This window comes from Neopsephotus bourkii, unplaced genomic scaffold (assembly GCF_033783945.1).
Source record: "Neopsephotus bourkii isolate Nb327-2 ecotype Australia unplaced genomic scaffold, CSIRO-AGI_Nbou_v1 NB_372, whole genome shotgun sequence".
NCBI classification, from domain to species: domain Eukaryota; kingdom Metazoa; phylum Chordata; class Aves; order Psittaciformes; family Psittacidae; genus Neopsephotus; species Neopsephotus bourkii.
In genome coordinates, this window is record NW_026900878.1 from 1,256,714 (window position 1) to 1,271,928 (window position 15,215).

Genomic DNA, 15,215 nt, shown 5'->3' on the forward strand with positions numbered 1-15,215 from the left:
GACACTTAGAGAAATAATACTGGAGTGAACTGAGTTGTTAGGTGGATAGATAGGTATTTTTCTTTAGATTATATGAATAAAATTAAGAAAAAAAATTCCTCTGTCAAGGACTTTTAGTGTATGCCACATTTAGCTCAGCTAACCCTGTGGTTAAGTGAACATTGTATGGTTAGGAGTTTGAAAGCAGTCAGGGAAGGGTTCAGGTGTTGGCACACTGAACCAGACTACAGTGCCTGAACCTGAAAAATGAGGATGGAAACCTTGCTAGAGGCTTTTCACAATGAGTGGTGATGCTGCCAGCCCTTTGTGGGCATTTAACACAACTTCTTAAAATTTTAAAAACCTTTTAATTTTTTTTGGGTTTTTTGTTTGTTTGTTTTTTTTTGGGGGGGTGGGTTTGAGGGGGATGGGGTGTGAAAAGAGGTCAGGGTGGGGGTTTGCCATTCCAGGAAATCACAGTTATAGAATAAGCAAGTAAAGGCAAACCTCAGCTTAGATAAGATTTCTGATACTTCAGAAAGATATTTGTATGAAATGTTGTTACAGGATTTGCAGAGGAGATTTTCCTTTTATCTAAATCTGATCCTCTACCAAATTACCAAATTTTTGACAACAAATGAAGCTTTCTTACTAGAGAGAGAAGTAACCATTCTGGATTCTGTTTTTCAAAAAAGTTACCTGGAACTGACCCTCAGATTTTTCTGTATTTATCCAGGGAAAATTAATTTAATCTTCAATGACTAGTGAGCTGTAGTTCTCAGTTGAGTAAGAAAAGTTTGGGAATGCTAAAGCACATCTGGTAATTGGAAAGATGAAAAAGGTAATAATAAAGTACTCATTTTGAGGCACCAATGATGAAGATAATGGATGATAGCCAAGCAGGCCATATGCACTTGGCTAACAGAATTAATCATGGACTATGCAATGCAAAACAAGAAAGACAAGTACAATAAAACATTTAAAGACAAGAATGGATTTTAATTTTAGGAGCAGTATAAACCAATATGATAATAATGATAGCCAAGTTAGCCCTGTGATTATACAATCCAAACAGGACACAAATTAAAGCTATAAATAATATTTAATCTGCAATACCAATATATGTTAAAAAGTAATAATGACTAAAAATTGTTAGAATTAATCAAATGACGAGTGATGTTTCTAGTATATTCAGAAGGGCTAAGGCAATCCTGAAACTGTCAGGTATGAAATCAGGATTGGAAAAGGAAAATGAATATTAGACGTTTCTAACGTGCTTTAACAATGTCTGAGAATGTGAGCTAGTTCTTAGATTTCAATTAATAAAGGAAGACTTATTATTAGAGCCCTGTGACTAGCAGTGTAAAATTCTCATAAAGCAATTTTGTAAATATCCCATCTTGAAGCCATTTTGTAGCATCATCTGTCACTAAGCCTCCAGCTACGGCACCTAAGGGATCATGTTTTCTGTCGCTTGCTGTTACATTTTTCTGTTGCATTTCTATATACTTGTATTTTAAATCATCCAAATAGTTTGTGTGTAACAAGCCCTCACCAAAGTATGGGCACTGTTTGTTAAGGAATTTCAGGGGAATCTGAAAGGCTTTTTGCTGGGCTAGAAGAAACTAATGAGAGGTGGCTGAGCACCTTTTCCTCCCCTTGAAACACAGTATCCTTTGGCCTTTACTGAGCAGAAACAATAATCATACTGATACTCATAAAAAGTACAGCAGAATAACAAGTACTCTCTGGTAGTAACACTAAGATGAGAGACTGCTGTATAGCTTTTTGAGTTGCATCACAAGGTTTCTTAGATCCGTAATACAAGGTGCAAAAAAACCTTATGATCAGAAATGAGTTACTATTAATTTGAACAGTATCAGGTATGATTATGGCTGTGTTCTAAGCAGTCAGATGCATTTAAAAAAGAGGATGAATACTTAAATGCAGGAACAAAGAAAGCTGAAGAATCTTGGAAGTTAGGAGTAATTACTGATGTGAATAAAAATAATAACAAAAAAGTAATAACCACAAACAATGAAAGGGGAGGTTGACAGTCAAGTTACATCAATGTATTTGTATGACAGGGTAACACCATTTCAGATGTAAAAAGAAGGACGGAACACAAATGCTGCTAGAAATACTGTTTCTATCTCTATAAACAGAATAATACTGTGCTTAATACAATGGTGGAACTTGACAGTACAAAAGGTATTTCTTGTGTTTTTTTATTTGTTTCCAGTGCTTTGTCTAATCATATTGTGCATGCATATCTTTAAGACCTAAAATTTTAAACAACCTAAGTTTTGCAAACACAAAGGATCATGCTAAACACGAGTGAGCTCTTACTTCTAATGAAGAAGATTAATCTGATGATTTATATTTACGATAGCATTTTTTTCTTTTTTCCTTTTTTTTTTTTTAAGGTCAGGTTTATGCTAGAGGTATGTGTGTGCATGTTTATGGAAGTTTGTGCTTATTCAACTGGTCAAATTGCTTTTTGCATCCCTGACTATTGCCTTTGATTGTTGTGGATTCTCTGGATTATGGTGAGGGCAAAGATGATCAGCTGGAGACAGCTCACAGTTGAACTTGGGCAGGAAGCCAGCCATGTTGTCAGCAGATGTTTTGCGGTATGTGGGTCACTAGGAATAATTTAAATTGAAGTCTTTTTTTTTTTTTTTTTTTTTCCAGCACTGTAAAGACCCTGAAGCTGACAACTAGAAGCACAGCACTTCTACCCCAAAACTATTTGTTATTTAAATTCAGTAGATTGTTAGCCTCCTTTGGGATTTCTGTAGCAAGCTGAACAACTGTTGTGTCAGAAAGGTGCACATGGTGTGTGTGCTGCTCTGCCATGGTAGCACACTGACCTGGATTGAAAACATTTACATTTGCTTAAAAGAGGCTTGGGGTTGCATAAACCCAAGTGGCAACATATTCATATGGACCTGAAATTTTTGCTTACCTTCTCATGATCTCAGTCTCTTCTACTGGAAACTAATTCATCTGATTTATCAGCCAGGTCCTGTTGCAACAGCTTGCAAACGTGACACAAGCATTTTGAGAAACCCTCTTCTGTCTTTCATGCCCACCCTCCCTTATGCACCCATTTGTCTCAGGAACATACATACATTCATACATATTTATGTGAATACACACATACATATCTATGTAGATCTTTTTCTGGGTGTGTTGCCTAGATGTGGTAATGGTGGGAAATAGGAGGGAAGTTCTCTTTGCAACTGGTGTCCCAGGCCTTTGAAGAAGATATGCTTATATCCTCTTTCCAGTTTACTAAGACCAAGGGCTGGGTATGAAAAATCTAAATCACACAGTCTTTGGCTACAGATAATAATTATTTCCGTCTTGCTCACTTGGATCCCTTCCCTTTTTTTGGACTAATGCTTGGGACAGAGTCACCCTGAGGCTGGACCCTCTAATAAAGGGCCAAATAATAGTTGTGACAGTGACTTTGAGTGAATTACTGAATCCTTTCATCATGTAATTTTATGTTGTGCAAAATTTGGCTAATGGTAGTAAACAATTGCAAATGCAAAGTATTATTAGGCATAGGTGGAGTCTGAACTAGGATTTATTGTGTTCCTTGTAGTAGTAGCTGTTGGCCAGCCCATTGGCCAGCTGTCCAGCTGTTGGCCAGCTCCATACTCCAGCTTCATTTTCCTGCAGCAGCTGGATGAACTGTGCAGTAAGGGTGATTTTCATGTTGTCACAAGTGCTTCGCTATGAGCGAATTGTTTGTTTCTTGAAGCTGCTTCTTAACTCCTTGGACAGGTAAATTGCCTCTACCAACATGCTCAGTAGTTTTTTTGTTGGTTTTCCCAACTCTTCAATAAGATAAAAAGAAATTTAATTTCAAACCTCATATTTTTCTTCTATTATAAACAATTAAATGCACGCTCATGAAGGAGGTGTAGGAAAGACGCAGTGATTTGTACTGAAGTTTTTTGTAAAACGAGAAACGAGTCTTGAAGGAAATTGTGTTTCTTGGAGGCTTTTTCACAAGCTCATTCCATACAGGATCGTCCCTCCTGGGTTTTATCAGCATAAAATGTTTAGACTGACACTGTGGCCATTAGCTGAGAAACAGGTTTTAGTGTCAACACATACGTGATCCTGCCTATTCCATGCTCTGAAATAGATGGAGATGGCAGCTGCTTTGGTAGCATCACACCACTGGGTCTTGGGATCCAGGGAGCTGCTCCAGCATGATGCGTGGCAGGCTGAGGCCCAGGTGGTAACAGTCATTGTGTCATGGCTGTGACACCACTGCATGTAAGTGGTGAACACTCTGTATGAAACTTGCCTTGGCAATAGCAGCACTGAAAAAATTAAAATCCCCTATCCCTGGGATGAAAAAACAGTTTATATTGGTAAGAACTCTAGCAGCTGTCCTGCTCACTGAGCAGCATGGAGGTAGGCAACCATGTCAGGCATAATTACTTCTCCTTTTATAATAAACCCCTCTTTTCCAGACAACAGGTGAGGTGAATTATCATTCTGCTAAGCCAGATGTAACATGCTGAGACCTAGGCAACACTTTCCTTTCTGGGTCCCCTCCAGCTCTATTGCACCAGGGAGAAGCTATTGGAGAAGAGGCCTCAGCACTCCATGCTGATGTGCCTGTCACCCTTCTGCAAGGAGAGGCTGAGGAAGGAAGCGGAAGGGAGGTGTGGGGGAAATGCACTTCTCTTTGCCTTAGTAATGTGAAGAGTGAGAGGAGGGTTGAAGATCTTGAAAGTACCTTTTTGTACTCTCCATTGACTCCCTTCTCCCTCTGAAGTACTCTTCCTCCCCAGGAAAGCCGCTCCTCCTGCTGATTAAAAAAATTAAGCCCAGAGCTCAGGAGGGGAGTCCTTTCTGTCAGTTATGAGGCAGTTGTCATCCTATCCTTTCCCTTTCTGAGTGTAATGCAGTCTGTGAGAGTGAAATTTCAAATGTTACAGTACTGTAGCCACTCTATGTGTGTAGAGAAATTTGAGGATTAAGAGCTAGAGTGACTGAGTGGTAGACCCTTGTATAAAAATGACAGATGCCCTGGTTTAAAAGGTGACAATTTGCTTATGCAGTGAAATGGTTCTGTCAAGGCACCAGAAATTTTCGGGACTTAAATGCAGAGAAGGAAGCATTTGAAAAAGCAGTCTGCCTTGAGGTTCTGAAGTAGCCTCCGAGCTCCAGAACTGATGTTTTGTAATTTTGCCTTATCATCTGCTTGGGTTTATCATGGTGGTAATAGGGATAATGACAGAGAGTCAGTCATTTCCACTTAGATGCCAGTTTTTAAGTAATAATAAGCTCACAGCGGGTTCGATTTGGTCTGTGCTGAGAGTACCTGGGGTTATTTTCCCTTTGCTTTCTCATGGTAAATTATCTCGCCCCACCAGGGCCAAGTTGATTTTCTAGCTGTAAAAACAGAAGACAAACATGCAGCAGAGCACCACACTGTACACTTAGCTGCTTCCTCCTTTTGTTGTTTTCTTTATGTTATTTAGGAAGAGAAAATTATCTGAACTACCCATTATGGTTTGAATCCAGGTCATAAAAAAAAATGTAAACTAATAGTGGACTGTCTTCCCTAGCCCTCTCACCCCATGCATCTCTCCTCTGTATTGCAGTCCCTAATGGGAACATTTAAAACCAGTGCTTATGATAATGCCCTTGTTCCCATGGACACCACGGTGCTGCAGAACCAAGATTAATGGAAGACCATTGAGACTGGTCCTAAAAGATTGTCCCTCTTGTGTATTATGGTCTGTCATGCTGCATCCATTAGCAGAGGAGCGGAGGGTCCTCATCGTGTTGGTATCATTGGGACCAAATCGAGCTACTGCAAGATGGCATTTCCATAGCACATCAACAGATCATTTCACCACTGCTTAAGGCATCGTAAATTGGACTTATAGCTCAGCTGCTGGCATAAATAAGTCCCTTTGATAGTTAGTGGAAGACGTTATGACACTCCAGGGTACAGGAGGGGACATTGGCACTGTCATTTTTTTTCTCCAGCCCTGGCACCCTGGTGCCTCTGATCTTTCTGAAGATTCAGGGCACGCGCTCTTCATTACGGTTTGGGCACCAGGGACTTGTTTTTTTTGCAAGATTAATGAGCGCCACGGAAATTCTCCAGCGCATCTCGATAATTAAGTCTTTGTTTATCAAAAAACAAGTTATATTAGGAGCAGAAAATTCGCAGTAATTATTCATAATTCTAACAATTCAAGTATAGCTACCTCATTTGCCTGGGTAATTCTGCTTTTTAATTTCTTGCATACATTTGCATATTAATTTTGCCCGTCGGCTGCAGCAGGCTTTGACAGTTTGTTACTATGTGATGGTTTTCACAGGGGTGCGACTCAGTTGGGTGGCATTTCGACTGGGTGCAATGATAAATTATGAATTTTCTAATTTGCTGCATAATGAAGTAACCCTTTCCAACCCCATTAAAAAAAAAAAAAAAAGGCAAAGATGGTGTCTTTTAAATAATATTTCCCAGGTATTTCATCTCTCTGCTGTTGTTGTTTTGCAAGCATGGTTGGTTGTTTTTTTTTTTTTTTCACTTAAAAAGCAGAAGACTGCATTTGCAGCCTTTCAGAGTGACTGTGCCTTTCCATACATCAAACATGATTCATGATTCATGTATCCCCAGACTATATTCATGCTGTAAATTGGCCACTCCTCAACCCTCAGGGCAATCACTGATGCTAGCAAAGAAGTCCTAGTTTCTTCTCTGATGTCCAATTTGGGCTGTAGTGATCTGTGTGTATAAGTCTGTCTGTCGGTGTGTCGGGGAGCAGGGATTTCAAATGAGGGAAATAAGTGATGTGTGTTTGTTTTACATACTTACTTGAGTGGCTGCACAGTTGTGAATTAACTGCTAAACTGTGTATTTCCTTCTAATTTCTTAAAATGGTTGTAGAAACAAATATATATGTATTTATTACTTCAGCATTGTAAAAAAGGATCTGTCGAGACTTAATTTGTGGGTGAGAGAGAAGGGATTTTAGTTCAGTGTTGGTAAGTGTGTTCAGTACATTTGGTAACTTTATGCTCGTAATGCAGCACTTAGAAAACACAAGTATTGCTGGGTAAAATTTGTGGTGTTTCATTACACAACTGCAGACGGGCAAAACAGTTTAGAAATACTGTAGGCCTGATGCCATCCCGACTTTAAAGAATCTGAAATAACCCAGCCAATCTGTTTAGCATGATGCAAATAATGTAATTATACAATTGTGTTGCATTTTTAATATAGAACAACTCCTATACATTTTGCTGTCTCTTAAAATTCTGCATTATTAAGAAACCAAGCCATGGTTTTATCAGAGGCTATACCACGACCACACAGCAGTAGATCATGGAGGATTCTGACATTAATACCCCACAATCAAGCAGTAGAGAGCACACAGCACTAATGCAAACGAACCGCAAAGTGCAGATTACATAACATCAGCTCTGCATGTCCCCATAAGGCAAGTGAGGAGCCCTCCATGCTCCCCTAGCCCAGCCTGGCAACGCACTGCACAAAGCCCTGACATCACCTTACACGGATACAGCAGAACTGCAAACTGCCAAATGCTGCCGCTCAGCACTGTCAACATTACTTTAATACACAGCACACGATGTAAGGCTGGCACAACTGGGCAATGCTGAGCTCAGTGATATAGCATGATCACACAGCTAAATTCATGCCTATGGTACAGAGCAAGCAGCAATAATACTGAGCACAATGCAGCATTGTCATAACATATATTAAAGCCATTCAGTGCAGCCACAAAGTGTGGTGGCATGTTGCATGTTTATAGATAAAAGCAGAAGCAGGCTGTACTCAGCTGCACAGACGGTAGGGTCCTGGCACAACTCACCACAGGTGTACACCAACCCCAGACCAAACATGAGCACCTATAGCCAAACAGCTGCAGTGAAACACAGGCAACAGCACCGATAAGCAGCTTTCACTCGTCTGGTACAAAACACTGACCCACAGCACAAGTCCACAGTAAAACCTGAATAAATGCCTGACGTACGCACTTCTTACCGCACAATTTAGTTCTGTTGAGTGATACTACAGCACAGTCACAAAACACTTTGCCTTATACTGTTGTAAAAGAAATAAAACTTATCTCAAATGTAACACAGTAATCTAAAAGAGAACATCTTGTTACTGCTTCTTATTAATTACAAGAAAGTGCCCCTACATGATATTATATCAGTGGAAAATGGATCTTTGTCAAAATCAGGCTTTACATAAGGATGTCTTTATTTTAATGTCGTTTTGACAGAAGGGGGGGGAGGTTCTTTGTGGCTTCTTAAACATTAACTTATCCATTTAGACTTTTTTCATTTTTGCATACCTTCTTTGTTTTGAATTTTTGTATGATTTTTTTTTTAATATTTCAAAATTGTACAAGTCGGTGTTATTTTAATAATGATGGTTAACCTCAGATTTTCCCTCTAAGTTTGTCCTGAATTCAGTTGATTTTGAACCAGAAAGCAAGTGCAAACCCTTCGAGCGCCCAGGTGATTCTGTCGGTATTCCAAAAAAGTCATAAAGCTCTTCAACACCACAATTGGTGCAGCAAGGACAGGATGCCTAACGTTTAGCTGCTGTGATGTTAATGAGATGATATAGTACATCTGCAATAATGAGCTCCCCTATACTCTCTGGGGGGAAAGTGTCTGTTTGGAGGGTGTCTGTAGCTTGGTCTGCTCCGTGGAGAAGCATGGTTGTGCCCCACAGTGTGAGGCTAACAGAGTGCAGCAGTGGGGAGAGCTGAAGTGAACCCTTATGTTGCTGTAATGCAGCGTCATGGTACGCTGTCAGAATCTTGTTTCCTGATGTCTGCTTGACAAAATATTAGAACTGTTTAAAAGGAAGAGACTGATCATTTAGTGTACGCTCATAACATAAGCTTTTTACTGAAAACATCAATATGCCCCAGTAAAGTGCACAGTTAGTAGATGGCAATTAATATTTATATAATCTGATTTATATTAGGGCTTTCTATAATGTCCACTACTGTATTGTCTATGCTGTGATCAAATGCAGCAGACACACATAGCGAGGCATCTTCTCAGACTTCAGCTTCCTCCCTTCCCTCATTCTCTTTTACTTTATTTATTATTATTCAAATTTATACATCACTAAACAAAAGAGCACTCATCCCAAGCCACTGATAAACTCTTAAAAATACATCTCATAAAATGAGCAGACTCCATAATTATCCATGGATAAAAATGCAACAACAACCATGTGACTACACTAAATTTAATCAAAATCACTAACAAATCACCACCAGAGTTCCTTCCAACCGTATCTTTGCTCATCTCATTGCCAATGAGCTATACAGAGAAGACTGGTTTTGCACTGACACCTGAAGGCTGTTTTCAACCAAACCCAAGTATATTCGAGGGCGCAGATCCTATCTGGGAAATGCCCTTTCCCTTTTGATAGCTGTTTTCCCTTTTTGATAGTGATTTCTCCTGGGAACAGTTCTAAAGGCACATGTGTATTGAAATTGTCATTTTGAGTGTAGTGCTGCAGTATAGCAATGCTACTGGGTGAGCATGGGTGACTCAGAAAAACAGTTAAAATTTTGAAAGTTTTAATTCTTGAGTGAAGACATAATTTTAGATGCAATGGCCATTTAAGATGAAAGTATCTGCCCAGTTTCACAGGGTGAAAGTAATAGACTTCCACTATTAATTGCAGTGCTTGGTTGTTTCAACAGCTGCAGTAGAGGTTAACACAGGGCTTTCTGCTGAGGGGACATTCTGGTCTGGGGACGGAGCACTTGCATACATACGGACTAACCTTTAGCCTTAGTAAGAGAGTCTGTGGTTTATTTTCTCTTGAGTATCTTCAGAAGAGAGTGGTGGACTAGCAAGGAGAGGTCTCTAGGTGCTTGTGGAGGAGGAGGAATGGCAGGACTAAACAGTATGAAGAGGCTTTTGAAGCATGAAGATTGCTGGAATGGTTCTGGAGGACTTCGCAGGGTAGGTAATGCCAAACTTGGGATAGTCTTTGGGAGTGGTGGCCCATGTAGGGATTTATCCTTAGTGCCAGGCCATGGTTGCCTCCTGGATAGTGAGCTGGAGCTCTAAAACAAAACCCAAAGATGAGTCATCAAACAGTGTGGACTATCAGGGATCCAGTGCCCAAAGGCACACTTTGACCTGCTTTTCTTTAGCTGTGTAGTGGTACCCAAACTGCCTTTTAGTCTTTGCTGATTCCATGAATTACTTTTTCTTTTCTTGTGGAAGAGGGCTATCGGGTTTGACATTCACGTAAAACTTGTTCCCTACTATTTCCTGACCTGGAATTTGTTTTCAAAATTGGCTGTGAGTTGAGCCTAGTTTAGGGATTTAACTCTGTAGACCACTCTTTCATGGACCATTTCCTTTCCCAACACCTTAAGCCTCTGTGTTTGACTATTACAAATACTTCACTGTGTGGCTCACTGTAGGTGTTCCAAATAAGCCAGCCTCTTTTTTAGGAAGTTAAATACATTACATTGCCTTTATATATTCTCTTTATTTGAGAAGTGACAAATTGTTCTGCTAGTGTTTCTTCCTTCAGGATTTTGTGTTGCACTTCGTAAGTTCACTACTTTTGAGGGGCTCGTACTAGAAGGAAGATAAACCCCAGGGCACCAGAGCTGCTGGCTTGTGGGCAGTGAAAAAGGGCCTCTGTGTTCAGTTCCATGCAACTCATCTGCTACTCACCTACTAGGTTTACTTAATAGTGGTGAATATTTTGCCTGGAATAAAACATATCTGTACATCATTCATGTAAAAAAAGATTTAGAATTATTTCCCAAGTAAAACTGGCTCTGACTCAAGAATTGTTAAGAAAAAAATTGTAAAGAAAAATTGTTAAGAACATATTGCTTCTAAGATGTATAACCCATCTGTTGTCTTTGTTGTATTTCAGCTGCAGAGGTGTACATATAAAAATTGATCCCTTTACTATAACCAGCTAGAGAAACTTGTTCCTACAATATGAAAAGTAGAAGATCTTCTATATAGTACTGCAGGACATAGAAATAAACTACTGAGAACCTGATTCATAAATGCATTTCTGTAAGAAAACTACTTCTTCAGGATAATTTTTATACTATTTTACAATTATTAGCTACTTAGATTTTAGAATTCTTTCTTGAATAGAAATGTTGATGAAGCAAAACCTAAGATTTTCCATTGCTGTAGAAAATCTCAAATTTATTATACCCACAAGCCACTGACATTTCAGACAGTCTTTGCCCAAAGAAACAAAACTTTGTTCATTATTCCCCAGGTACTGCCATATCTTTAAAGCCTCAGTCTGGCGGAACTGCATGTTACTTTCTCTTGTATGTGCAGCTATTGCTCACTTGTTTTTCTTGCTGTTCTTCTAGCTATCGTAGGTGCATAGCTTTCTGACAGGGACTCAAAAAATTTCTCTCCTTCTGTAGCAGCAGGTAGACTTGGGCAAAGGCTGGTGAATATTTGTGCCCAGAAACACATGGTAGACAGTGAAAGCTCTTCAGCTTGATTCCTTAGCTCCTTATCCCTTTTTCAGCAGTGACCATGAGATACTATATGCCAGCAAATGGATATGCTGACTTTCCCGAGGGATGGCTCTCTAGGGCTTCGGTAATTAGATCAATCAGTTTGCTCAATACACAGAAACAGCCATAACTGTGAAACCTTGAGTGTTTTCTCGGTTTGGGGTTGTTTTTTTTTTTTTAAGTGCCTTTTTAAAGCACTGTTTTTTATCTCTGTGGTGTAGAATATGTAAAGACAAACAAAAGCATCTCTGAAAAAATCACTACAAAGTCTTTAAAGTTATCTCTGAAGGTGAAGTGCAGAAGAATACTGAGTCCAGCCAGTCAGAGTTTGGACACAACACCTGCAATGGTGGTCCCCTCTGCTGTCCTGTGGTGCCCAGCTGTTGGGTCTGGAGCTGTATCCACTTTGCCAGAACTAGACTGTAACTTGTGTAAGGTAGGCTACCCTTTTTTATGTGAACTTGAATAAGTTTCCCAGACTTAGATTTGGAAATGCTGACTACTACTTTTTGCTGCTGTGCATTTGTGTTGCTAGGTGTACCGTTAATATCTATTAAATATTAGTATTCCCTAAAAAGCTTGTTTCAGAATTGTTCAAATAAAAAGGTTTTCAACTACCTATAAATTTGTGGTAAGGTGTAATTGGCAAATCAGACCAGGATGACATCTTCCCCAATTTTGGTGCAGTTTTAATTTTTTTATTTTCCAAATTAAGCATGTGTATTTTAAAATATGTAAAATAGAAAAAAAAAAAAGGATTTGAATTGCCAAAAGAAACCACTTGGTTAAAAAAGTATTTGCCATAAGAGGGTTTGAACAGAATAAAACTGTCCACCACGTTTATTAACAAAATAATATTTGTAAATTATCTTCAGTGGGACAACAATAACTGTGCTAAACATTATTAAGAATAAAATATCAGCAAAGAGGCTGAAAACTTTTTGAAATGATTGTGTGAAAAATATGCAAGACAGCAAGTTCAGAACCTAAAGCTATAAATACACAAGGGAATAGTTATTTAACATGTGCAGTAATTTGCACTATTTAAATCTAATATTAGAGCTGCGTCTTTTTTATGTCAAATCTAGAATGCTTCAGCAATGTTAGATAAAAATGGTCATTTCTGCATTTGCTGAAATAGATTGTGCTGTATTTTGTAAGAATGCCATGTAGATGTAATCCATGTTAATCCAGATCTTTCTTACTATATGAGTAGAACATAGAAAAAAAATGTTTTCATTTTCTTACATTCAGTAAAGATAAACTATATATAAATTTCTGTACTGTTCTGCAAAGACTGGCAATGTTGAGTGAAGTCTGTGAAAGGGCAATGTGCATTGGCTTAACTCTCGTTGTTAATGGGTTCAGTCCAGTTTATGTTTTTGTGACATAGGAGGAAAAATTCAGTGTAGAATTTTGTGTCTTTTAGGGGAACCATGAATGCAGAATCAAGGGAGCAAAAGAGAGAAAAATAATAACCATTCAAATAATTTCAGCCTGAGAAGCAAATATATATGACTGCAGGGCCCAACCCCCCTAAGTATATTTGTGTACAGTGGTTCAGAGTTTAAGATTCAGATAACACTCAGTATTCAAATTTGTCATAAGCCATATGTGCAGGTGAGAAATTTCAACGTTTTAAACTCTTTAAAATTCATTTTATTTGAAACTGTGCTTCAAAACCAGAACAGTCCTGCTAACATTCTGAACGTCACTTGGCTTTTTAATAATATTGCTTGAGTAATTTGTGCGGAGCTAATTTTAAAGTACAGGTAGTTACCTAGAGTTTAGACCAGCTAAGCGAGTTGTGCCACATTTACATCAAACTTGATTATGCTATTTCTTTTTAGTAAGATACTGCGTACATACCATCGCTTAATTTTATTTTGCTTATAATTAGGATGGCATGCACAACACTCAAGAGGAGGAAAAAAAGGCAACATTTTAAAAGGGTGCTTCTGTAACAGTGCTTTGGTAGGGTGATAGGGTTTTATTGATGTATTAGTATATAAAAAGAATTGAGTACAGGCAAGGAATGGACAATACTATTTTGCCATTTTTATATGAGGTATAAACCTAAGCCCATATATTGGCACCCTGGGACTTGCTTATTTCACTGTCTCATATTCGTGATGGCCAATTCTGGAAGTAGTTGTGAACCAAGCAAGTTTTGTGCTGAGGTTAGGGCTCAATGGAAAGTAGGGCTGCTGGGGTTAAGACAGTCCCCATCCTAACTTCAGCATGTTATCTTCTTTTCCCACCCAACTTGCTAAAAGTTTTACAAGCCTGTTGTTTTCTAGCCACTAATGATGTATTTTGGAATAACTGTCTTTATCAGTCTACAGTACTTTTGTTCTCCACAAAAGAAAACTAGTGTTCACTAACCCCAAAGCAGTGGCAATATTGAGAAGAGAAACCAAGATAAACACAACTGATTAGGGCAAGTTTTGCTTTCAGAGAACCTATTTCTGTCACAGGGGAATGGATAAATAAAATACTGTTTCAATAATTTATGCAGTGCACCCAGGAAAAACATTGGAAATGTGAAACAAAAGTGACATGTAAAGAACAACTGAGGTTGATAACTGCTTTAATCAGCTCAGGTGATAATTCTAAGATAAATGGAAATATTACACCTGTTTTCAGCTCACAAATGGCACAAGGCTTTTGGATATGTGTTCTCCTCCTAGGAGTTCACTGCAGTGTTGTTCTGCTTGCTGCAATGGGGGACCAAATGCAATTTGGCCATGACCTGGACTTGAACCCTCTTTCCTTATCACCAGAAGGCAGCTTGTGTTAGTGGTCAGCATTAAGCTGGAGGAAACAGGTGCCCAGCATTCAGTCCTTAGCTGAAGACTCATTTTGGGAAGACAGTTAAGTGCCTTCATTGCTCTGTGCCTCAGTTTACCTGCCTGTAAGACAAGGTATTTATCCACTTCATTTGGGAATCATAAAATGTAAGGAATATACAGACTGTGCTCTGAGAGCTTTCAAACCATTGATTTCCATAATGTGCAATGAGCACTTCTGCCTCCTTTTCACTCCCTGAGCCTCTGTATGTCCACTTGGTCACAGCATCCTTCCTCAGATTCCTATGTCAGCTCAATATAAAAAGAAGTTGCTATGGCATCAACTTGATGCTCACAGGGAAGGTGAAGAGAAGCAAGCAGTGCTGCCTGGGGCCTGGGCAACCAAGGGGCTGAGGCAGGGAGGCAGCAGGAGGCCTTGGGGGCCACACTGGGGGCTTTTGCACTTGCAGTCTCACAACTGCTTCATGCATGGGTCGGGGTCTGACAGTCCCTCAATGCAAACCCTTGTTGTTGGGCTCTTGCAGGATTTATGTGGAGGCATGCTATTGTTTTTCAGGAATTCTTTGTGCTGGCTGCTTGCTTTTGTTGGCCTGCTGAAGGCAGGGGCAGGTCACTTGTGTCACAACCCTGACAAGGCAAGGGAGGTCCCAGCCTAGGGCAATGACGGTGGTAGCCGTGGGAGACTCAGAGCATCTTGTTGGCTCAGAAAGGTCAAGTCCCAAAGGGCTGGGACTGGGAAAGTGCTGGCACATTGCTGTGTGAGAGGCTGCTGAAGAAGTTGAAGCTTTCTCTGTTTCTCCCTCTCCTTCTCTCTTTCCCCTTCATCTCTGCCTGCCCCCCTCCCACCAGCTCTTTGTCG